The sequence below is a fragment of the Corylus avellana genome, chromosome 6 (assembly GCF_965113065.1).
Source record: "Corylus avellana chromosome 6, dhCorAvel1.hap1.2, whole genome shotgun sequence".
NCBI lineage: Eukaryota > Viridiplantae > Streptophyta > Magnoliopsida > Fagales > Betulaceae > Corylus > Corylus avellana.
Window position 1 is genome coordinate 16682009 of NC_142495.1, and position 27329 is coordinate 16709337.

Consider the following 27329-nt stretch of genomic DNA (forward strand, 5'->3'; position numbering starts at 1 on the left):
CAAAGTGCAATTACTTACAAAGGACATGCTAAAACATCAGAAGTTTGAAAACAGTGTAAAGTGAATTAGCACAAAATTATGTGGCTTCCAAATCTTTCCAATGTGTAATGTCTCCATATCTCAAAATTCATTGAAATCCCTATTAGAATGAACAACAATGGCATGTTTCTTTTTCTCTCTCTTTTTTTTTTTTTGGTTAGGTTGTGCAATGTTTGGTTCCCTTAAGCTTTCTAATTGACCCTTGTAGTGAGTGTTAAGTCAATGACTCCCAAACTAGGTGGTTTTAGGGCATTAGGTGTAGAGACACCCCTAAGGACCTACTAACTCGAGTCAAAAATGCTACAAAACCAAACTAACCATGACATTGATCAAATCAACATTTTTCACCTTTTGACGTGAACACTCAATGCTTTGAGGCAAGAGGTCCAGTTACTCAGTAAAAAGCCATCAATGATCATTTACTTCACTTTGTATTTTTTATTTTTTATTTTTTATTTTGTATTAACCTCACTATATATGCCATAGTGTCATCTAATAAGTCATCCAATTTCATCCTAGAGGCAGAAACACACATATCAGACCTCATGTCATACCTCACAGATTATATGCTAATGTGCTTGTATGATTAGATCAAACATATGATTTTTCAACTGTCCTCAACAAGTAACCAAACTAACAAATTCACTCATCAGATCATGTGTTCAAAATTTTAAGTTTACTGATGAATTCAAGCCACAATTCTTTTAGATCAACTTAAAATTTTAGGGCAAACATGAATATGCATAATTTTGTTTTTTTTTTTAAAAAAAAAAAACAAACACACAAAACAAACAAATAACATGAAATTGGGACAAAGTGTGTGTAAACAACACGTGTGACCATATCTCCAAACTTAAATGATACATTGTCCTCAATGTGTCTAAATAAAGGAAAGAGTGTACCCGGGAGATGGTCGACATCGTCTTGGAAAGCATGGCTCATAGCACACCTCCAAACTTGAAGTGGAGCACACTTGTCCCTGCAAAATAAGAAAACACACAAACACGTAAAAAGAAACAAAACTAAAGATAAATAAAAAATAACTCCAAACACACTAAACAAAATAAAAGGATAGACTATGGGGTGCCTCCCATGAGCGCTAAGTTTTACGTCTTCAGCCAGATAGTGGTCCCCACTCAGTGCTGTCTAGAAGTAGATGCTCCAGAACGTGGTGCTTTATATTGGACAGACTGAAGTACCAAATCTTGTGATGCCAAATCTTGATCTCTTGGTGCAAAGTTTGTTTCAATGTATGGCTTGACTCTGTGTCCATTGACTTTGAATGACTGGTTGGTTTGGGGGTTGTGAACTTCCAAAGCTCCATGAGGGAATACTTGTGTAACAATGCAAGGCCCAGACCATCTTGACTTAAGCTTTCCAGGGAAGAGTTTCAATCTTGAGTTATAGATCAAAACCTTTTGTCCTACTTGAAACTCGTTCCTGACTAGTTGCTTGTCATGGTATGCTTTGGTTCTGTCTTTGTAGAGCTTGGTATTCTCATATGCATCATGCATCAGTTCCTCCAGTTCATTTAGTTGGAGCTTCCTTTTGTCACCAGCTTGCTTCATATCAAAGTTAAACTTCTTGATGGCCAATACGCTTTGTGTTCCAATTCCACTGGTAGATGACATGCTTTCCCAAAAACCAAACGATATGGAGACATACCGATAGGTGTCTTGTAAGCAGTCTTATAAGCCCATAGTGCATCATTCAAGCGTAGTGACCAATCCTTCCTATTAGGGTTCAGTGTCCTTTCAAGGATACCTTTGATCTCTCTATTGTTGATTTCCACTTGGCCACTGGTTTGAGGATGGTATGGAGTGCCAACCTTATGAGTGATGCCATACTTCTTTATCACAGAGGCAAAGGCATAGTTGTTGAAGTGGCTCCCTCCATCATAATGATTGCCCTAGGTGTCCCAAATCTAGCAAAGATGTTTTCTTGCAAAAACTTCACAACCACTTTGTGATCATTAGTCCTCGAGGGGACAGCCTCGACCCATTTAGATACATAATCCACACCCACAAGAATATATAGATAACCGAATGAGTTAGGAAATGGTCCCATGAAATCAATACCCCAGGCATCGAAGAGCTCTACAACTTGAATATTTTGCAGTGGCATTTGATTTCTGGATGAGATGTTATCTGTCCTTTGGCAACTATCACAAGACCTGCAAAACATGAAAGCATCTTTAGACACATTAGGCCAATAAAAACCAGATTGTAATACCTTAAGTGCTGTTCTCTTGGCCCCAAAGTGTCACCACAAGCAAACTGATGACAGTGCTGCAAAATACTCAAGTGCTCTTCGTCTAGGACCCACCTTCTAATGATTTGATCAGGGCAAAATTTGAACAAATATGGGTCATCCCAATGGTATTGTCTAGATATGGATATTAACCTCTTCCTTTCTTGGCTAGACATACTTGGAGGAAACACCTTGGCAATGATATAATTCACTATATCTGCATACCATGGGAGTTGGATATTAATTGCAAACAACTGCTCATCTGGAAATTTTCATTCAATGGGAGCTCATCTCCTTCCTCCTCGTGGAGTAATCTGGATAAGTGATCCACCACCACATTCTCACTACCCTTCTTGTCTCTAATCTCAAGGTCAAACTCTTGTAGTAATAATACCCATCTGATCAATCTAGGTTTAGCATCTTTCTTGGCAAACAAATATCTCAACGCAGCATGATCAATGAATACAATAACCTTAGAACCAATTAGGTACGACCTGAACTTCTCCAAAACAAATATGACAGCTAATAATTCTTTCTCAGTGGTAGAATAATTTAGCTGGGCATCATTTAATGTTCTAGAAGCATAATAAATGGCATGAGGTACCTTCTTGATTCGTTGACCCAAGACAGCTCCTACGGCAAAGTCACTGGCATCACACATTAGCTCAAAGGGTAGACTCCAATCAGGTGCCCGCATGACTGGTGCAGATGTGAGCTGCTTTTTTAGTGTGTTGAAAGCAGTCATGCATTCTTTAGTCCATTCAAACTTGGCCTCCTTCCCTAGCAATGCACAGAGGGGTCTAGAGATCTTGGAGAAATCCTTGATGAACCTTCTATAGAACCCGGCATGTCCAAGAAAATTCCTCACCCCCTTTACTGGCAGAGGTGGGGGAAGTTTGGAGATGATATCTATCTTGGCCTTATCCACCTCAATGCCCTTGCTTGAAATAGCATGACCCAATACAATGCCTTGTTGAACCATGAAATGGCATTTTTCCCAATTGAGCACTAGGTTGCATTCTTCACACCTCTTGAGAACATTCTTCAAATGGTGGAGGCATTCATCAAAACTAGACCCAAAAAAACTAAAGTCATCCATAAATACCTCAATAGTTTTCTCCATCATGTCTGAAAAAATGCTCATCATGCATCTCTGGAATGTGGCTGGGGCATTGCATATGCCAAATGGCATCCTTCTGTAGGCGAATGTGCCAAAAGGACATGTGAAGGTGGTCTTCTCCTGATCTTCTGGTGCTATTACAATCTGATTATAGCCACTGTACCCATCCAAGAAACAATAGTGGCTATGGCCATCTAACCTCTCTAGCATTTGATCAATGAAGGGTAATAGAAAATGGTCTTTTCTGGTTACCTTGTTCAGTCTTCTGTAATCGATGCATACCCTCCACCCAGTGGTTACTCTTGTGGGTATTAGCTCATCATATTCATTTTTTACCACTGTGATCTCACTCTTTTTGGGCTCTACTTGGACTAGACTGGCCCATTTACAGTCTGAGATGGGATAGATGATGCCCACATCTAGCAGTTTTAAGACCTCTGCCTTAACTACCTCCTTTATGTGAGGATTGAGTCCTCTCTATGCATCCTTGGTTGGCTTTGCTTCGTCTTCAAGGAAGATCTGATGCATGCACTTAGCTGGACTTATTCTTTTGATATCAGCAATGGTCCACCCCAAAGCGGTTTTATGTTCTCTAAGAATTCTCAACAGCTTTTCTTCTTCCCCACAACTCATATTTGCAGCAATGATGACTGGTAGTGTCCTATTTTCTCCTAAGTATGCATATTTTAGGTGCTCTGGTAATTGCTTCAATTCCAGCTTGGGTTCCTAGACAATAGAAGGAACAAGAGAGGTATTAGTAGGCTCAAGAATCTCAAAGGGAAGAGTATACTTACTTGAGTATTTTGGAGAAGCCTCAAGGTGATGCACTGTTTCAATGATGTCATTAGTAACATCTTTAGGTTCTAGCTCAATGTCCTGCCTTGTGACACTATGGGTGAGGGTGGCCTCCTATGGATCTTTATGTTGGTCCTGCATAACTGTCTCACTAACATCTTGGATCATACAAACATCAAAACATTCTAAATCTTCTTGAGGTAATTTCAATGCATCGAATATTTTGAATTCTATTGTCTCACCATTTACCTTCATGCTCACAATACCCTTTTTCACACCTATTGTAGTGTCAGCAGTTCTCAAAAAGGGTCTTCCTAAGATAATAGGTAAAGGTGATGGCATAGGAGATTCTTCTACATCCAATACAATGAAATCAGCAGGTAAAATGAATGTACCTACCTTTACCAAAACATCCTCAAGTATACCTCTTGGTCTTTTGATGCTTCTGTCTGCCAATTGCAAGGTAACTGAGGTGGGTTGAAGCTCCCCCAAACCCAGCTTTTCATATACAGTGTAAGGTAGCAAATTAACCCCTACTCCTAGATCCAGCAGTGCCTTTTCAAAAGAATGGTCTCCTATACTGCAAGGAATGGTAAAACTGCCTGGGTCTGTTAGCTTTGGTGGTAATTTTCTTAACAAGACTACACTTACCTCTTTTGTTAAGGCCACTATCTCATACTCCTGAAACTTCCTTTTGTTAGTGCAATAATCCTTTAAAAGTTTAGCATATGAAGGAATCTGTTTAATTGCATCAATAAAGGAATGTTGATTTCTACTTTCCTCAAGGTCTCAAAGATATCCATGAGTTTCTTTTCTTTCTTTGGTTTGGCTAACCTTTGGGGGAAGGGGGGTGCATTTACCTTCTCTATTTTACTTACCTTGGAAGTTGAAGCTTCATCCAGAGATGCTTGCGGTGGCTCTTCAGTTCCAATGACCTTGCCATTTCTGAGAACTATGACTGCTTTCATCTGTTGGTGACCCCCTGGATTGGGTATTGTTTGGGCTGGAAATTCTTCCTGCTTGCTTTCACTCAGCTCCTTTGCCATCTACCCCATTTGCACTCCTAGTCTTTGGATAGCTTGCTCGGTCTTTTGAATGGACTGTTCATGCTTGGCATTGGTTTGTTTTTGATCAGTCATGAACTGTTGTTGAGAAGTCACCAGGGTGTGTATCATATGCTCCAGTTGGTTCAATTTTGACTCTTGAGTTGGCTGGCTTGCTTGTTGGGGATCCTTTTGTTGTCCTTGATTGTTACTTCATGAGAAATCAGGGTGGTTTTGCCACCCTGGCTTGTAGGTGTTAGAATATGGATTGTTCCTATAGGGGTAATTGTTTTGTCCCACATAGTGCGCTTGCTCCTGATCTGCAGATGAATATAAAGGGCGAGTTTCAGTAGTACGACCTACTTAAGAGAACATATCGCACATATCTGCAATTGGGTGACTGCCTGATTGGGAGAGATGTTTTGAGTAGTCATGGCGTTTACAAGCATAAGGAATGCCTTCTACATGGCAGCCATCTGGTTTTGCATTTTGCTATTTTCTTCATTCTTGCCTTTGCTCCTTACACCTTGCCTCCTTCTGGATGGGAATTTTTGGGTGTGTTCACTCAACATCTCAAAGATCTGTTTTGGTACAATCAGCGGAAGTGCACTCGAGCGCAGGTGAGAAGCAATCGAGCGCAGGTGTGAGCTGGTCCGGCAGGTGTGCTGCTGTTGCGCGTGTGTGCTCGAGCATATGTTTGCTGTGCACTTGAGCGCAACTGGGGAGGATCGAGCGTAGGAACGCTTCGTCTGCTACCTTGTGCTCGAGTACGCTCGAGCGCGAGTGGGGTGCGATCGAGCGCACTGGTAGGGAGTAGATTCCGCAGAACTGTAAAAACAAAAAAAAATGAAATAAAAAACCAAACTCTTTTTTTATTTTTTTTATTTTATGGTTAGATGAGACAAAATAGAAACAGATAAAAATAAAAATTAACAAAAATTGCAAAAAGAAAATGAAACAAAAATCTACCTAAACTAGTAGAAAAATAAAATCAAGTTAAACAAAAATCAATTTTCACAAAAACAAACAACTACCCGACAACGGCACCAAAATTTGATGTACAAATTTAATTGTGTTTGTACAAATTTGATGTACAAACAACTCCCCGGCAAGCGCACGAGTCGTGTGCAATATAGTGTGTGTGCAAGTGTGAGGTCAATCCACAGGGAATTGTGTTTGTGAGAACTAATTCTTATTTAAACTAATCATATTTTCACTAGTTCCGAATTTTGGGAATTTGAAATTGAAAACAAAACAAATAAAATAAATCAAAAGATAAAAACACTAAGGTTTTCAAAATCCACCTCAACAAATCAAAGCACATATAATTATGTTTGCTCATACATCTGAATTTCAATAAAATCTCGTGCATGTTCGTTTGTTTTTATAAAATCCTACTAAAAGATTCAATGAATCCATCTCTATTACGAAAAACAAAACATATTTGGTTTAGTTCAAAAGATCCAATGTATCCATGCTTTGCACAAAAGACATTGGATATCCAAAGTAAACCAAAAGATGAAATGTATCCGTTGGATGAAACACAATGAATATCCAACATTTTCACGATTTATAAACAACAATCAATCACAATTTTGCCACACAATTGAATTGAAACGAATATACATTACATTAAACGACAAAATTGTATAGACTAAACATAAAAATATGCAAACAATCATTAGTGAGACTTCATCTTCAAGCTTAGTTGAAGATTTAGCCTCTCATGACAAAAGAAATCATAAAGAAACTAAATTACTTCATTAAAATTAAAAACTTACAAAAGAATTCGAGTTCCAAGCTAAAATACCCAGAAAACACGAAAATCGACTAAGAACGGTGCCCTCGGCGCGTCTCTATCCGTTTATAATGGAAAAAAATGATATTTATAAGCTAATTTTAGGGTTTCAGCACTGCCAGGTCGGCCGAGTCCGCTCAATCGCACTCTAGGTGCACTCGATCGCACTCGAGCAACATGTCTCTTGCGGCACATGGCGTGAATGCGCTCGATCGCACTAAAAGTGCGCTCGAGCGCCGCACTTCCAGTCGGAATTAGCCTACTCTCGTGAAACACAAATTTATAGATCTTTGAGTTAGCTTTCCAATGACACCAAGATTGCTTCAATCCGAGCTATACAACTCTAGATATGGCCTTTTTAATGGGATTGGTCGGGTGCGAATCATCGCTCGATCCAAATTTGCTGCCACTGCTCCCTGACGTGTCTTAAGCCTCAAAATTAATGGAATGAGTTGCAAATTTCACCTTAAAGTCGCATTTTTCTCTTAACAACCTGCAAATCACTAAAACACCAAAACTAACCAATACATCAGAACATAATAAAGCTAAAGGCTTAGCAAATGCAAATTAAGGGGTCCAAATATGCAATATTTGGTACTCATCAAGCATATGTATTTAGAATTGTAAATTGTGCTTTGATTCTGGTAAATGACAAAAGCATTTAACAATTATAAATATACATATACTTAGTTATGACAATTGATGTAAAAAGAAATATTGTTTTTGGTTTTAAATGCAGAAGGTGTCTTCTTTTTACGAATTCCATAGTCATCAACTTGATGAGGTCAATGAGCTTTTGCTTTTAAACAAAGCTTGCAAAAAGCCAAATTAGGCATAAAGAGTATATATATATATATATTCACGTGAAACCTATGCAAAAGGTGAACATGCTTTTTCATAGTTGGCTAAAAAAATCACATATTTCACAACTCAATTAAATAAGTTCACAGAGACTTATCTAGTGGGGCGAGGCTCAGCCTTCTGGACGTGGAGTGATGCTCGGGCCTCGGGAGGTGGCATGATCCTCGAAATATTTCTCCTCAGGAAATTTGCTCCTTGGATGTTTTGCTTCTCAGATTTGCTCCTCAGATTTTCTCCTTGGAACTTCATCCTCGGACTCTCGAAATTTTACTTCGGAAAATTTCTGAGTTTTTCTTGGAATTTCATTCTTGAACTCTCGAAATTTTTCTTCCTCGGAAAATTTTTGAGTTTGTCTCAGAATTTCATTCTGGAACTCTCAAAATTTTTCTTCCTCGGAAAATTTTTGAGTTTTTCTCGGAATTTCATTCTCGGACTTTTTCTGTACAAAAATGAGATAGACACCAAGCAAGTGCATGCATCGAAGCAATAGAATAATGAATTGAGCATAATAAACCTGGAAAATTGTTGTCATTTTGGTTCCTTGAAGCTAGGACTTGGTGTTCTCAAAGCAGTTGGCTCTTGGGATTTTTCCTCATAATTTTTCTTTTATAATTTTTCCCTTAAGAGTTGTCTCTGGGGATTTTTTCTTCCTTAGGAGTTATAATTCTCGGGATTTTTCCTTGGAATTGTTCCCTTTGGAGTTATGACTCTCGGGATTGTTCCTCGGATTTTGTCCCTTTGGAATTTTGACTCTCGGAAATTTCTTCTCGGAAATTTATCCTCGAAAAATTTTTCTCGAACTTTTTCAGACTTTTTTATCCCCGGAATCCTCTATCAAAGTCTTCATGCAACGCTCTTGCTGCGGGCATACTGCAATCTAACTAACATTTTTTTTTTTGTTGAGCTGTCCTTGTAAACCAAAAGTTCCAATGCAGTCAATAGAGCCACAAGCAGGAGCTGGTGAACCTGAGGTGAGCCCGAGGTCACCTCAGCGACCTTAAAACACAAGTCAGCAAACTTAGGCATGGTCGTTGGTGATCATGAGACTGTTGGGCTGAAACTGCGATGTTGAGGAGTGGTGAACCTGAGTATGGGTCGACGGCTCTAAAGAGGGTCAGCGAACCCGAATATGGCGACTGAGGGGAGTTTGTTCAAACGAACCCGAGGCTTGGTCGGCGCTTTAGAAGGGCTCGGTGGCTTGGTGACTTGGAAAACTCGGCAAGGCTTAGAAGCTCGGTGAATGAGTCTGCCAATTTTTATTCCCCACTATGGATTAGCGTGTTGAGACAACAGGTCTCTGCGAATATTTGGCATGGTCCGGCGAACCATACTCGGATCACTGGCAAATGCTTCGCTTCTCAGGACGGCAGGTTTGCTCGGCAATAGCAGGGCCGGCGAAGGTTCACGTTGAAGGGCTTCACTTGAGCTTAAGGGGACGTAGCCACATGGCTGAGCGAAGAGGACCTGCATGGTCAACGTCGAAGTCTTTCCTAGCTTTTTTACTTGCGTGGGTTATTAAAATCCTTTTCTCCAAGCTTGGAGAAAATAACAATAATAATCATGTCGTAGCTGTAAATTACAGTTTATTATAAATGACAAAGAAACACAGAAGATGTTTTCTTAATATCTGGGTGTTGTTAGCTTCATAAAGCTTTGCATGTGATGTACACCGATTAAGAAAGAGTCTTCTTGAAAACTAATCAGAAATACCACACATTGGGTACACTTACGCTGCACTCAGGCAGGGTGGACATGAACCTGGGTCTAGTTCGCCGACATTAGACGCGAGGTTCGGCGATCCTTGAGGCAACCCATTCAGATGGACCCGAGGCTCGGCGACTGAGGAGGGCTCGTTCATGGTGAGCCCGAGCCTGGGCTGGCACTTCGATGGCCATGGTGACCCACTATCCGAGACAGGCTCATTCATGGTGATTCTGACACCGGGTCAGCGCTTCGACGACAAAACTTGGTGACCCACTGTCCGAGGCAGGCTCGTTCATACTGAGTTTGAGACTGGGTCGACGCTGGCATTTCCTAAGGCTGGATTGCGTTGCGCGAGGCCTGGTGGCACCTTTGCAGAGGTGAGGTGCTGCGCTCGCTGGGGCGCTGGTTCGCCAAAGAGCGCTGCTAGTTCGTCGATGAACCTAAGGTTGTTGACGACTATGATGGATCGCCGACGAAGGTGCTAGCGCTGCCGCAGACGGAGTGAGTCTGATGTTGATGTCCGGTGACCCCAAGGCTAATGAGAGGCGGAATCAGTGATTCGAGGATGGCGAGATGCGGCCTCGAAGTGACCGGCGACTCAGGGGGAATTCGGCCTATCTTTAAGCTAGGTTGCGTTGCGCGAGGCCTACTCGTTTGCTGCTGGTCTGCAGGAGAGGTTGCGGCTAGGTGTGAGAACCTGCATCAAGATAGGCCGAATCAAAGCATAATTTAATTCTGAACACATATGTTCATTTATGACAATTTAAGTGAGAAGAGATACATTTTCTAGGATATTTGACAACCAACGTGTTGGCTTCATCTTTTTGAAAAGTCAAGCTTGACATTTCTTTTTTAGACACGCATATCAAACACAAATACTCATTCATGTTAGAAATTACTGAAAAGGGGAATGAAAATAAGATTTAGGGGGAACTTCACTAAGCCCCCTTGAACTTCAGCCCGATTTTGCAGACCTCTCCTGAACTTCCAAATCTCTCATTTTGAACCCCTGAACTTCCATTTACTCTCACTTTGGACCCCTCTATCAGTTTTCAAAGTTAGATTAAGCGGTTTGACTTTTTTATACCCATTATACCCCCACATTAAAACTACACCGTTTTGGGCTTCAAAACTACAAACTCACCCAGCCCAAAAAAAAAAAAAAAAAAAAAAAACAGAATGGCTTTGAGGCTTTTGGGGGTGGCCGTACCATCCCCAAGGGCCTAGGGTGGTTTCGGCCACCCCCATACCGGTTGTAGGGGGTGGCCGAAACCACCCCCAGGCCCTTGGGGTGTTCCGGCCACCCCCAAAAGCCTCAAACCCATTCCGTTGTTTTTTTTTTTTTTTGGCCTTTTGGGGGTGGCCGGACCACCCCCTTGGCCATGAGGGTGGTCAAATCACCCCCATACCGGCCATAGGGGTGGGTCCAACCACCCTGATCTTTCTCCGGTGGGTTTTTTTTTTTTAGTTTTTTAGTTTTTTAATATTTTTAATATTTTTCTTTTTCTTTTTTTTTTAAAAAAAAAAAGAAAAATATATATATAATTTTAATGCCCAAAACAGTGTCGTTTTGGGCTGGGGTGGGTGCTGTAGTTTTGGGCATTTTTGGAATTTCAAGTGGGCTGGGTAGGGGTATAATGGGCATAAAAAGTTAGACTGTTTAAATTTAACGTTGAAAACTAACAGAGAGGTCCAAAGTGAGAGCAAATGGAAGTTCAGAGGTCCAAAATGAGAGATTTGGAAGTTGAGGGGGGGTCTACAAAATCGGTCGGAAGTTCAGGGGGGCTTAGTGAAGTTTCCCCTAAGATTTATCTCGTACTCCTTGACACATCAATACTGATTTAGCGTTGGTCGACACAGTTGAGCATGGAAATCTCACGCATAATATCTATACGTAGGAGAAATATTTTCGTGAACCTAATGAAACGTAGATCTGGGACACCTCCTTTCGGGTACTTTATATGACTCCGTCCCTCGCTGAACTCCCCTTGACTTCATCTTGCAGATCTGACGAAAGCAAATGCCGATTTAGTGTATGTATGAGCAGATTGCCATGCAGTTGATCTGGGATCCGTGATTATAGATTTGTGTAGATCTAATTTCGGCTAGTTGATGTATCGCCCAAACGCATGATCACCCCTACAACGGATTTTTATTTTGCAAGAACCTAGTCAATTCCCACACGGCGCCAAACTATTGATGCATCTTTTGGATCTAACAATCTCCGTTTGATGTGATCTTCACGTTCGAGGCATCTCTAATCAGCGACCTTCGGGCTCCTACAAAATAATTAGAGCGTCAAAGGGGTCTACGAGGAATGCCCCGTAAACCCTCCGTTGCTTAAGTTAGCAGTCGTATATGGGGTCAAAATGTAGTCGGAGTTAGCAATATATTGAGAAATAATGATTAATCCCCTTTACCTATGTCTTGAGTTCTCTTTTATAGGGTTTTATCTCTGTAACTACTTCCTTGATCTTCTCCCTTTAGATGATTGAAGAATCATTTGAAATAGTGGGGAGATAATGTGTGGTAGTTGAGATAACGTATGACCTTATGAGATAATGTAGGACCTTATAAGATAATTAAGGGTTGTTGAGAGATAGTGGGACCCATAGTGGATTTTATCCCCAACAGATTTCCAAATTAATATTACAAGCAAGCAATCTACTTGAAGAACTCCATAACCCTAAGATTACAGACAAAAGATTCATATCTGATGCCACTAAACCCTGCTTTAGTTGCCAAGGCAATGAATTCTGCTTCCATCCTTTCCTTCCCTCTTGGGTTAACTAGAGTCATCATGCTCACATCAGATTGACAGTTTCTCTTCATAGCAGTGCTAATCTCAGGCATAATTGGAAGAACTGCATCCACAACAATCACCTTTCCATCATTTGGTGTAGCCTTGTAGCAGTTCTTCAACAGCTTCAAGCACTGTTCATCACTCTAATCATGGAGTATACACTACAAAATGTATCCAAATTATAACACCATTTCTCTTCAACTCATATACAAAAGTACACATATCAATCATACCCACCCTCATAAAAATGGCATCCCCCTTAGGAACACTTTCGAACATGTTTCCCCCGACATGTTCCACACCTGCAACACCAATTAATTAACACCTCTCTTTATCCCCACACACACAAATATATATAGCTTATGAAGAACATCATATTTATCCCCCTCCGTTGTTGGTATCAGAGCCTTAAGAGTTGCGATCTCTTTGCTGCCTTGATGTACACCCTACACCCTCTTGACCTCCTTGTGTCTCGTCTTTCTTTTGATCTTTCTAAGTATTTACTCCCTATTAACCTTTCTTTGTGTAGAGCTCCTAGTTATTGAACGGTAGTCCACCACCCCGTCAATTCAGTTTGCGAGGTATCTATAAGTCCAGTTGAAAGCCTGGGTTGGCGTGTTAGGGCGTGAAGAAGGAACTGTGTGTTAGGCCAAGGGTATGTGTGGATAGTTTTGCGTCTAGGAAGGACATGCTTAGGAAGTTTGTGTGTCAAAATGTGGAGATCTAATTCTTCTATTAGCTCTAGTTCTAGCTTACCACCTGACGTGGTTAATTTTGAACAATTTTCTGTTGAAGGTGATAATGATTTTAAATTTGATAAATGGAAGATCCCCAAGCTTTCTGCTTCAGATGTTTATACTACTTCATGGTTAAAATCTTCTTTTAAGATTTCATATTCTGTTAAAACTGTTGAATAAACATTTGTATCGGGTAATAACCAAACTATTACCTTGTTTAATAAGAAATTTGTTAATGATTCTCTTGCTAAAGGTTATAAATTTCTGCATATTGGTTCTATTCAAGTTGTAGTCAAGCCATTGACTCGACTTGGTATCAATGCTTCTGTTTTGTTATGTTTGCATGATGCTAGATTTGTTGATTTCCGTACCAGTATTCTTGGTATGATTCAGTCTTCTCTGTTTAATGGCCCTGTCCATTTTGATGTTTTCCCTAATATTTCTCTTGCTTTGAATGATGTTCATATTCTTAAAGCTTTAACTTTGAATATTCTTACTTCTGGTTATAATATGGAAGAAGGTAGCAGACCCCTTGCTATCATCTACCGTATTTATTACAAATTGATGAAAACAAATCTAGATCCACAAGCTGTGATCAAGAATCCAGGTGAATCTACTTTGTTAATTCAAAGTTCTACTCAGAATGCTAATATTAAAACTCCAAAAATGATTCGATGGGATGAGATTGACCTCCCCAACAAATGGCTTTTGGAAAATGTTACAAAACTGTCTCGAATAGTAAATGATGCCTCTAATCTTGATTACATCCAACAATACATTGATGGACCTGTTAAAATCAATTTTTCTGATTTAGGACTTTCAAGCAGAATTGAAAGACCTCTTTTGTTTAATGAACGAAGGATTTCTTTTGCTGGTTCCACAACCACAGAAGGACTCCGACGTCGTGATAAGGATGTGGATGAGTCGCTTAATCATCCTCCTCTTTATCCTGCTGTTAACCCTGATTTAAAACTTAAAGGAATTTCTACCGATTCCCAAGTTTCCTCTACTTATTATTCTACTACAAATCATCCCCCAACAGATAATGAAGGTGGATCTGTTTCTCCTTCTGCTTCTGATTTTAATGCTCCTATTCCCATTGATCTTCCTCATCAGTGTAATGTTATTACTGATCCCATTAAAGATTTCTTTTCTGTTATTGATTGGCCAGCTTTGTCCAAGGATTTTAACTCAAAAGAAAATCGTGATTTACTGCATGCTTACCGTGCCAAATATTCTGAGAAGGAACGAAATCTCATTAAAGTCAAATGGACTAAGATGATGATTGAGTCCCAAAAACATATTTTATTTTTTGATTATCTTTAAAAACATTTCCCTGTCGATAATGTTTTGAATGTTGTCAAAAAGAATTTTGTTAAAGAAGATAAATCTATTGTCAGATCTTCTCATCCTCCTCTTGAAAATACTCTTCTTGACTGTAATAAAGTTATTATTAAATGCCCTCCTTTCAAAACCCAAGGTAAGGATCCTATTGATAACGATAGGAAAATTATCGAGCAAAATAATTTTGTTTCTCAATCTCTTCATATTATAGGACAACAATTAGATCGTATTGAAGAGAAAATTCCCTCTCCCTCTACTAATTCAAAAATTTCCTCCACTCCTTCTAAGATTGAAAAACCTCTGATTTCTCTTCCTGACTTAAAGAAATCTTCTAGTTTGAAAACTACTTCCCAAATGAACCTTGAGAAAGTGAACCAATTACTTTCTAAATTGACTGAGTTAAAAACAACTCGTGCCAGTACTTCTGGACAGAATTTTGCTATCGAAAAAGCTTCCTCTTCTGATTCTGAAATTTCTCGTGATTCCACTAATTCTGATATTAAAATTCTTGAAGAAAACTTTGGTAAGATTGACTTGGAGCCAAAATGCCAAAGGATCTTTAATGGATCCAGAGCTTTCAATCCTACAAAGAATTTTTATCCAAAACCTACTCCTCCTAATTTACAGTTTGAAGAGAGATTTCTCCAATCTCAATCTTCTATTTCTACTGATAAATTTGGTACTTGTTCTGTTCTAACTAAGTCCGAAGAACAAGATAATACTGAAATCTCTCTTGAAAATACTTTGGAAAGAATTTCAAAACAAAAATCTAAAGTATTTACCATCTCCGATTTGCAACATGAGATTGGGAACATCAAAAAAGAGATTGTTGGTTTAAAAAAGGATAAGTCCATACATGTTTCTGATGATGTTAATTTTTTCAATTTAATTAACAAAGTTGTTCCTCCCAAATGGTATTCTAAAGTGCATATTATTATTTCCCCTGATTTTGCCCTTGATGTTATTGCATTGATTGATTCCGGTGCTGATTTAAATTGCATTCAAGAAGGACTTGTTCCTAGCAAATATTTTGAGAAATCCACTGAGAAATTGAATTCAGCCAGTGGAAACAAATTGCATATTAAGTATGAATTGAACAATGTTCATGTTTGATAATGTATGCTTCTATATTCTTGCTGTTTTTGTCAAAAATATGACTGATAAGGTGATTCTTGGTCTTCCTTTTATTGCCATACTCTATCCTTTAGCCGTTGATGATACTAGGGTTACAACTGTTAAGATGGATTTGAAGTGAAATTTCATTTTGCTTCCAAATTTCATGATAATCAAACGAATTTGATTTCTGCCAAGCATAAACAACTCAATTTTCTCAAACAAGAATTAGGATACAAAAAGATTGCTAAGCAACTTTCTAATAAGCTTTTGCAATCAAAGATCTCTACTTTCAATACCCTGATTATTGATTCTATTTGCTCTGAACTTCCTAATGCTTTTTGGCATAGGAAAAAGCATATTGTTTCTTTACCTTATGTTAAAGAATTTTCTGAAAATAAAATTCCAACTGAAACTAGGCCTATTCAAATGAATGCCGAAACTTTGGAATTTTGCCAAAAAGAAATTGCTGATTTACTTACTAAGGGAATTATTCGAAAGAGTAAGTCTCCTTGGTCTTGTGCTACTTTTTATGTTATGAAGAATGCTGACTTAGAACGAGGTGCTTCTAGATTGGTTATCAACTACAAGCCCTTCAATGATGTCTTAGAATGGATTAGGTATCCTATTCCCAATAGGAAAGATTTGGTCAGTCGTCTTAGTGATGCTGTTGTCTTCTCTAAGTTCGATATGAAGTCAGGATTTTGGCAGGTCCAAATTAAGGATAGTGATAGGTACAAGACTGCCTTTACTACCCCCTTTGGACACTATGAATGGAATGTCATGCCTTTTGGATTAAAGAATGCTCCTAATGAATTTCAGAATATTATGAATGACATTTTCAATCCTTTCGGCCATTTCACTATTGTTTATATTGATGACGTTCTTGTTTTCTCAAAGTCCATTGATGAACACTGGAAACATCTTAACTCGTTTCTAGAAACCATCAAACATAACGGGCTTGTTGTTTCAGCCAAAAAGATCAAAATCTTCCAGGATAAGATTAGATTTCTTGGATTTGATATCTCTAAAGGTCAAATTTGTCCTATTGACAAGGCTATTCAATTTGCTGACAAATTGCCAGACATTATCTCTAATAAATCCCAACTCCAAAGATTTCTTGGTTCCCTGAAGTATATTGCTGATTTCTACAAAGATTTACGAAAACACTGCAAACCTTTGTTTGACAGGTTGCAGAATAATCCTCCCCCCTGGTCTGATACTCATACTTCTCTTGTTAAAGAAATTAAGCTTCATGTTAAAACTCTCCCTTGCTTAGGTATCCCCTTTTGACAATTCTTTCAAAATTGTTGAAATTGATGCCTCTAAAATTGGATTTGGAGGTATTCTGAAACAAGTTATTTCTCCAGGATCTCTCCCAAAATATCCTAAACAAATCATTCACTTTCATTCTAGATCCTGGAATAAAGCGCAAATTAATTATAGTACTATTAAGAAGGAAATTCTTTCTGTTGTTTTATGCATTACTAAGTTCCAGTCTGACTTACTTAATCAAAAATTTCTTTTACGCATTGATTGTAAATTTGCTAAATATATTTTGAAAAAGGATGTTGAAAACATTGCATCAAAACAGATTTTTGCTAGATGGCAAGCCATTTTAAGTGTTTTTGATTTTGATATTGAATATATTAAAGGTTCTAATAATTCAATCCCTGATTTCCTTCCTCGTGAATTTTTGCAGAGCCACAATGGCCAGCAAAAAAGGCAAGGAAAAGATTAATCCCGTTTTGAAACCTGAGTCTACTACTCCTCATCCCCCTCCTCCTAATACTCCTATTGCTACTCAATTCTCAAGTCTTTCCCCATTCTATTCTCAAATTTCTCAGTCAAATACTTCTGTTTCAATCATTTCTCTAAACCAGAAACTATGGCTCCCCCTGAGGAACCTAGCCCCCCTCTTGCTAATATTACCATTCCCTTTATTGCTCTCCTTTTTTCTCAGTATTTATTTTCTTCTGAAGATCAGTCTAAGACTCCAGAGCAATTGGCTCATTCTTATTTTCCCCCGAATTTTCACTGGATTCCTGAACATCCTTTGAAAGACTTATCATACTATACTGATATTTTAATCCAAACCAATTCTATTCGGTTTAGACCTATGCTTAGCAAAACCAAGAATCCTCAAACGATTGTTGGTACTATAGCATATTTTGTCAATTTCATCTCTATCGATGATTGGAATTCTCATCAGTCCTCTCTTAGACCTTCCTCCAATTCTCACATTCCCTATTCTTATTATGATTATGTTAATGCCTAGTTCCAATTTATGCTTTTCCAAAATTTTGAATTTAAACATTTTTTGTTTATCAGTTTTGATAAGAAATTTAATGGTTTTCTCCCTGCTTGGTTCAACCAGTGGTGGAGTCAATTTGGTCTTACATTAAATGTTCTCCCTCCTCAGCTTGTTCATGCTTACCATCCATTTTCAGCCCATATCACCTGTGATGGTTGCTATAATGATTACAATCCCATTTTCCCATCTATGCTTCATTTTGCTAAGAAATACAGAATCCCTTGGTTTCTAAGATGGAGTTATGCTAAGAATGAAGAAAAGATTGAAAGACATTGGTTTCAAGCTAGAACCTGGGAAAAATCCCCCAGAATTGACCCAATTGTCAAAAATGTTGAAAATTTAGTCCAAAATCCCCCAGAATTGACCCAATTGTCAAAAATGTTGAAAATTTAGTTTGAAAGATTTCAACTACTTTCCTACCTTTGGCTCTTGTTCCACCTCCAGTTCCTCTCTTCTCCTCTTCAACTGTTTCTAAAAAGAAACAATGGATTAAAACCTTTCTTGATTCTCTCTCTGATGATGAAGATTGATTTCTCCCCAAAAGATATTACTTTCAAATTGGCTTATAACAGCCTTTTCTCTCCAAACTTCAAGAATTGCCTCATAACGGCTCTTGGTTCTCAGATTTCAGCATTACAAATTGGCCCCATAACGGCTAGTTATTATTCGGATTTGCAAACTGGCTGATAACGGCTGGTTTCTCCCCTCTTCAAGAATTTCCTCAAGAATTTTCTCCAGATTACTATTCATCACTATTTGAAGATTACTGTGCTAAACTACTGTTCACTGTTTCTATCGACATACTGTGCAGGATTACTGTTCATACTCACTGTTCATATTTTGTCTGCCGACACTACAGTGCCGACAGTTACTGTTCCAGATTGACAACTTTTACTGTTCCTGATTGGCACCGATTCTACAGTGCGCATGCTTTCTACTGTTTACTTTTGACCGCGGACTACACAGTACTGCGGAATCTACTTTTACTATTTGTTCCATGATTGTATTTTATTTTATCTGTTGTAATTTGCCTATATAACGGCTCCCCTCTCCCCATTGTAAGGCTGAAGCTTATAACTGGTGAAGCTCACTACCCAAGCTCTCTAGCCATTCCCCTGCTTTTTTATTTCGATTTCTTCTTGTATCTCTTCTTCTATCACTTACTTCTGTAAGTTCTATCACTTTCTTTTGTAAGATATTTTATCAATATTACTTTCAAGTTTTGATTTCAGCTTCTCAACTAATTTTAATTTCAGTTCTTTAATTTCATTATACTATTGTCATTACCCTCTTATGGCTGGTTTTACTGCTTTGATTTAAATGTTCTTTTGCATAACTATCCCCTTCCCCTACTCCCTGCATTATTTTGCATACTACGCTTCCTCCCCCTCCGTTGTTGGTATCAGAGCCATAAGAGTTGCGATCTCTTTGCTGCCTTGATGTACACCCTGCTCCCTCTTGACCTCCCTGAGTCTCGACTTGTTGTTAACCTTTTTATTTGAGCTCCTAGTTGTTAAATGGTAGTCCACCACCCCGTCAGTTCAGTTTGTGAGGTATCTGTAAGTCTCGTTGAAAGCCTGGGTTGGCGTGTTAGGGCGTGAAGAAGGAACTGTGTGTTAGGCCAAGGGTATGTGTGGATAGTTTTGCGTCTAGGAAGGACATGCTTAGGAAGTTTGCCTTGTGAGTGAGTACCTAGGATGAGATTCTGTAAGCCGATGCCCAGTGAGTGATTTTGTGTGTAGTTTGTGTGTCAAAATGTGGAAATCTAATTCTTCTGTTAGCTCTAGTTCTAGCTTACCACCTGACGTGGTTAATTTTGAACAATTTTCTGTTGAAGGTGATAATGATTTTAAATTTGATAAATGGAACATCCCCAAGCTTTCTGCTTCAAATGTTTATACTACTTCATGGTTAAAATCTTCTCTTAAGATTTCATATTCTGTTAAAACTATTAAACAAACATTTGCTATATCGGGTGATAACCAAACTATTACCTTGTTTAATAAGAAATTTGTTAATGATTCTCTTGCTAAAGGTTATAAATTTTTGCATATTGGTTCTGTTCAAGTTGCAGTCAATCCTTTGACTCGACTTGGTGTCAATGCTTCTATTTTGTTATGTTTGCGTGATGCTAGATTTGTTGATTTTCGTACCAGCATTCTTGGTATGATTCAATCTTCTCTGTTTAATGGTCCTATCCATTTTGATGTTTTCCCTAATATTTCTCTTGCTTTGAATGATGTTCATATTCTTAAAGCTTTAACTTTGAATATTCTTACTTCTGGTTATAATATGGAAGAAGGTAGCAGACCCCTTGCTATCATCTACCATATTTATTATAAATTGATGAAAACAAATCTAGATCCACAAGCTGTGATCAAGAATCCAGGTGAATCTACTTTGTTAATTCAAAGTTCTACTTAGAATGCCATTATTAAAACTCCAAAAATGATTCGATGGGATGAGATTGACCTCCCCAACGAATGGCTTTTGGAAAATGTTACAAAACCTTCTCGAGTAGTGAATGATGCCTCTAATCTTGATTACATCCAACAATATCTGGATGGATCTGTTAAAATTAATTTTTCTGATTTAGGACTTTCAAGCAGAATTGAAAGACCTCTTTTGGTTAACGAACGAAGGAATTCTTTTGCTGGTTCCACAACCATAGAAGGGCTCCGACGTCGTGATAAGGATGTGGATGAAAGTCTTAACCCTCCTCTTTATCCTGCTGTTAACCCTGATTTAAAACTTAAAGGAATTTCTACCGATTCCCAAGTTTCCTCTACTTCTTATTCTACTAGAAATGATCCCCCAACGGATGATGAAGGTGGATCTGTTTCTCCTTCTGCTTCTGATTTTAATGCTCCTCTTCCCAATAATCTTCCTCATCAGTGTAATGTTATTATTGCTCCTATTAAATATTTCTTTTCTGTTATTGATTGGCCAGCTTTGTCCAAGGATTTTAACTCAAAAGAAAATCGTGATTTGCGGCATGCTTACCGTGCCAAATATTCTGAAAAGGAACGAAATCTCATTAAAGTCAAATGGACTGAGATGATGATTGAGTCCCAAAAACATTTTTTATTTTTTGATTATCTTCAAAAACATTTCCCTGTCGATAATGTTTTGAATGTTGTCAAAAAGAATTTTGTTAAAAAAGATAAATCTGTTGTCAAATCTTCTCATCCCCCTCTTGAAAATACTCTTCTTGATTGCAATAAAGTCATTGTTAAATGTTCCCCTTTCAAAACTCATGATAAAGATCCTATTGATAACGAAAGGAAAATTATCGAGCAAAATAATTTTGCTAGCCAATCTCTTCATATTATAGGACAACAATTGGATCGGATTGAAGAGAAAATTCCTTCTCCCTCTCATGATTTAAAAATTTCTTCCACTCCTTCTAAGATTGAAAAACCTCTGATTTCTCTTCCTGATTTAAAGAAATCTTCTGGTTTGAAAACTACTTCTCAAATGAACCTTGAGAAAGTGAACCAATTACTTTCTGAACTGACTGAGTTAAAAACTACCCATGCCAGTACTTCTGGACAGAATTTTGCGATCTCTAAAAAACTTCTTCTTCTGATTCTGAAATTTCTCTTGATTCTACTGATTCTGATATTAAAATTCTTGAACAAGACTTTGGCAAGATTGACTTGGAGCCGAAACTCAAAATGATCTTTGACGGGTCCAGATCTTTCAATCTTACAAAGAATTTTCACCCAAAACCTACTCCTCCTGATTTACAATTTGAAGAAAGATTTCTCCAATCTCAATTTTCTGTTTCCGCTGATAAATTGTGCGAATGGAATATTGATGGTTTGTCTGAGCAAGAACTGCTTAATAAGATGAATCATATGTCTATGGTTGCTAATGCCTATCTTACTAATCACAATAAAAGCCAAGCTGATGTTGTGGATTTACTTGCTACTAGTTTTTCAGGTACTCTTAGAAATGGGTGGGATAATTATCTCACTGAACTAAGAAGAAACCAGATCAGGACAGCAGTAAAGTGTAATGAAGAAGGCTTACCCATTTTTAATGAACACATTGGTATGGGTGAACCTGATGGCGTCAATACTTTAATCTATACAATTATCAAACATTTTGTTGGTACTCCTTCTAATATTACTTCTCGTATTTCTGATTATTTGAACATTCTTCGATGCCCTACTATGTCTGACTATAGATGGTATCAAGATGTTTTTCTTTCTCGAGTTATGGTGAGACCTGACAGTCAAAAACCTTATTGGAAAGAAAAGTTTATTGATGGATTGCCTTCATTATTTGCTCACAAAGTTAAAGATGAATTGATTAATTCTGATACTGGTCTTATTGATTATGAAAACTTGACTTATGGAGATTTATTCTCTACTGTCAAGAAACTTGGTATTAAAATGTGTATTGATCAGAAGATGATCAAACAACAATTAAAGAATGCCAAGAAAGCTAAGTATGAAATGGGAAATTTCTGTGAACAGTTCGGATTGCCTCCTATTGCTCCTTCTCGTAAGCATAGGAAGAAATCTGGCAAGATTTTCATGAAATCACCCCCTCCATACTACAATAGTCATAAGAAAAGAAAATTTAACAGACCTAATAAGAATTTTTCTAAAAATCCTAAAAAGAATAAAGATTCCAAATTTGAAAAATATTTTTCAAAAGATAAATGTTTCAATTGCGGAGAAACGGGACACTATGCTAATAAGTGCCCAAAACCTCCCAAAAAGATTAAACAAGAGATTAATGCTTTAGACATTGATGAAAACAGTAAAGACAAATATTTTAGAATATTTCAAAACAATGATTTTTCTGATTATTCTTCTGATAATGATTTTCTATCCTCCTCTGATTCTGATTATCACTCTGCTTCTGAGATTTCTGGAAATTGTTTTAAATTTGGTTGTGCTGAATCTTGCTGCAATGCAAAAACTTGTTCGGTTCTGACCAAATCAGAAGAACAAGAAGATTTACTTCTTACTTTGATTTCAAAAATTGAAAACCCTGAATTAAAAGAAGAATATCTTAAAAAACTTAAAAAACTCATGGTAAAAGATTTTGAAAAACCTGTTAACACTAAAATCTCTCTTAAGGATACTTTGAAACGATTTTCAAAACAAAAATCCAAAGTAGTTACTATCCCAAACTTGCAGCATGAGATTGGTAACATCAAGAAAGATATTGTTAACTTGCAAAATGGCTTGCATAATGTTTACACTGAAAACAAAGATTTACAACAATATTTTTTGCTTTTAAATCTTAAAGAATGTTTTCCAGAAAATGTTTCTGAAAGTGATAACAAAGCTGAGCATGATGATGAAGCTGAGTCCAGCTATAAGCCCCTTTCTGATGAAGTTAAGGTTGTCAGTATGATTAATAGAATTGTTCCTCCCAAATGGTATTCAAAAATTCATATTACTATTTCTCATGATTATGCTTTTGATATTATTGCTTTGATTGATTCTGGTTCTGATTTAAATTGCATTCAAGAAGGATTTATTCCTAACAAATATTTTGAAAGATCCACTGAGAAATTGAATTCTGCCAGTGGAAACAAGTTGCATATCAAACATGCATTAAATAACGTTCATGTTTGCCAGAATAATGTTCGTTTTCATATCTTGGTTGTTCTTGTTAAAAATTTGACTGAAAGAGTAATTCTTGGAATGCTTTTCATTGCTTTACTTTATCCATTCTCTATTGACGAGATTAGTATTTCAACTGTGAAATTTGGTATTAATATTCAAATTCATTTTGCCTCTAAATTTGAAATTGATATTAATAGATTGAGCATGAAGTTTAGAGATCCTCTAGGTTTAGAGTTAGATGAGAGCCCTATTCGCATTAGGACTATTCCCATTAGGACTTTATCTTGCTTAAGTACCCCCCCTAACAATTGTGTCTTCCCAGAATTCATTATTCATTCCAATTCCTAGATCATGGCGCATATTATTGTTGTGCAAAAATATACCTAAATTAATAAGTAAATAATTGTACGTTTTACCTGCAAGTGCACAAGGTCAACAGAGTAGTATATGGTGCAAGTACAGGATCATTGCCATGAGGACTGCTGAATTTATATTTAAAAATAAATTCCTTAAACAAAAGTAAACTAAGATTGATTATTGATGAGATGATAATAAAGGGTAAAGGCAGGGCTTTGATATCCACCACTAATTATATTAAACTAGTATTTCAATATGCCAATGCTTTGATCAAGTTATGCATGTTTAATGTTTGCCAACCTAAGGGTTAAACTCTAACGCCTTAAGCTATTGATTTCCCTAAGCAACGAATTAGCCACTTGGTCCATGCTCTAATTCTTTTCTTTCCTAAAGGATTTAGCGTGTCTATACTAAGTTGTTCTTTAGAAAAGCATATGTTCTATGGAAATCGACAAACACACAAGGCCTAGGGCATGGATACATACTCCTAGTTCCCTATGTTGATTAACCCAAGAATCCCGGTGTGGATTCTTTTGTTACTTAAGTTAAACCCAGGACTCGGTCATCCAAATTGATCTAACTAACAAGTCCATACCACATGCACATGTTGATCAAGCATACGCATATGAGAAATTCTTGCAAGCAGGTATTAATCAAGTTAAATAGCACAACATGATCATCACAAGGCGCCAATATTGAAATATTAATTTAACATAACTAGGGCTTCAATCTAGCCCTACTAAATAAGTTAGCTACACATAGAGTTGATATTAAACATCTTCATAAAGGAAAAGAAAAGAAAAGAAAGAATAAACCCGAGACTTGACTTGAGAGCTCCTATTCTTCTCCCTTCTCCCAGCCTACCTATTCTACAGGCTTAGGAGTCTATTTATAGGCTTTAGAAGTCCTTGAAAAAGTAGTAAACCCTAGGGTTTCGCAGGGTTTCAGTCCTATTACAATTTGGAGTTTGAAAAACCCTCATATCGAAATAGGGACATTGTAGCCGCCACTTGGAATGCCTCCTGCGCACGGGTGTGCTCGATCGCAGCCCGTGTGCGCTCGATCGCACGTCTATGATCGATGCCTCTTTCGCCTGCGCTCGATTGCTCCTGGCCTGGCTCGTGCAGCATCTCCTCTGGTATTGTGCTCGATCACAGGTACCTTGCGATTGATCGCAGTACTAGGGAGCTCCAATTTTCCCATATTCTCTTTTTGAGCCCAAATCACCCAGTTTTATTTCACTTTCTTCCAAAAGCCTGTAAAAACATCAAAAACACAAAAAGGAAGTAAAATAACCTAATTAACCAGAACCAAAGGATTAAAACATGTAAGATAAGGGCTGAAAATATGAATATTTTGGCGCTTATCACACCCCCAAACTTACATATTGCTAGTCCCTTAGCAATACAAAACAAATACAGGAATGGAAAAACAGAAAACAATAGATAAATCCATCTTTTGTGGGATGTACGATTGCATTTAGCATATGCAACAAGCCTTTTAAACAACTAGGAATTCCCTAGTGGACGAGTGAAGTCTCGTGAGGGTTTTCCAGAAATGTTACCCACAAACATCATGCATAGTTCATGTCATCCCAAAAATTAAAGCATCACTTCAAGATCATGATTTTTATTCATTAGCAAGCTTAAAAAGATGAACTCCATCTTCATAATGAATTGGAATCTCAAAGTGCAATTACTTACAAAGGACATGCTAAAATATCACAAGTTTGAAACAGTGTAAAGTGAATTAGCACAAAATTATGAGGCTTCCAAATCTTTCCAATATGTAAATGTTTCCAAATCTCAAAATTTACTGAAATTCCTATTAGAATGACACAAGGCATATTTCTTCTCTCTCTCTTTTTTTTTTTTTTTTTCTTTTTTCTTTTTTTGGTCAGGTTGTGCAATGTTGGTTCTCTTAAGCTTTCTAATTGACCCTTGTAACGAGTGTTAAGTCAATGGCTCCCAAACCAGGTGGTTTTAGGGCATTAGGTGTAGAGACACCCTTAAGGACCTACTAACTCGAGTCAAAAAGGCTACAAAACCAACTAACCATGACAATGATCAAATCCAAATTTTTCACCTTTTGACGTGAACACTCAGTGCTTTGAAACAAGAGGTCCAGTTACTCAGTGAAAAGCCATCAATGATCATTTATTTCACTTCTTTTTTTCTTTTTTTTTCTTTTTTTTTTCAATATATATGCCAAGCGTCATCTAATAGTTTATCCAATTTCATCCAAGATGCAAAAACACACACATTAGACCTTATGTCATTCCTCACAAATTACGTGCTAATGTGCTTGTGTGATCAGATCAAACATGTGATTTTTCAACTGGCCTAAGCAAGTAACCAAACTAATAGATTCACTCATCAGATTATGTGTTCAAAACTTTAAGCTCACTGATGAATTCAAGCCACAATTCTTCCTAGATCAACCTAAAATTTTTGAGCAACAAGAACATGCATAAAGATTTTTTTTTAATTTAATTTTTTTTTTTTTTTTATACAACACACAAACAACATGAAATTGGGACAAAGTGTGTGAACATGTGTGCCCATATCCCCAAACTTAAATGACACATTGTCCCCAATGTGTCTAGATTAAGGAAAGAATGTACCCAGGAGATGGTGGACATAGTCGTGGAAAGCATGGCTCGTAGCACACCCCAAACTTGAATTGAAGCACACTTGCCCCTGCAAAATAATCAAACACACAAACAAGTGAAAAGCATCAACACTAAAATGAATGAAAACAAAAATAACTAGGAGATGCTGCCAGGTGCGCTCGATCGCACATATTGTGCGTTCGATCGCACTATCAGAGTGCGACAGCCTTACATATGGAGACCTGCGCTCGATCGCATGTGTGGTGCGATCGATCGCAATAACAGAATGGAAAAGAAATGACAAAATACCAAAAACACCTAAAATACTAAACACAAATGAAAACACAAGAAAATATAACTTAAAAAACAACAAAAAATAAAAGGATATGCTATAGGGTGCCTCCCATGAGCGCTAAGTTTTACGTCTTCAGCCAGATTGTGGTCCTCTCTCAATGTGGTCCAGAAGTGGATGCTCCATTTTGGATGGAGTGGAGTGCCAAATCTTCATCTCTTGGTACTAAATTTACTTCAAGATATGGCTTGACTCTGTGTCCATTGACCTTGAATGATTGGTCAGTTTGAGGGTCATGAATTTCCAAGGCTCCATGAGGGAATACTTGGGTAACAATGCAGGGCCCAGACCATCTTGATTTAAGCTTTCCAGGGAAGAGTTTCAATCTTGAATTATAGATCAAAACCTTCTGTCCTACTTGAAACTCCTTCCTGATCAGTTGTTTGTCATGGTATGCTTTGGTTCTGTCCTTGTAGAGTTTGGCATTCTCATATGCATCACGCCTTAATTTCTCCAATTCATTTAGTTGGAGCTTCCTTGTGTCGCTAGCTTGCTTC

General features: G+C 37.7%; 2 pseudogenes; both read right to left on the reverse strand.

Moving 5' to 3' along the window:
* Positions 1-1175: 1175 nt before the first annotated feature.
* LOC148584948 (uncharacterized) lies at positions 1176-5250 on the reverse strand (annotated as a pseudogene).
* Positions 5251-12274: 7024 nt separating this feature from the next.
* LOC132187935 (isoflavone 3'-O-methyltransferase 4-like) overlaps positions 12275-27329 on the reverse strand; it is a 30613-nt pseudogene continuing 15558 nt past the window's right edge.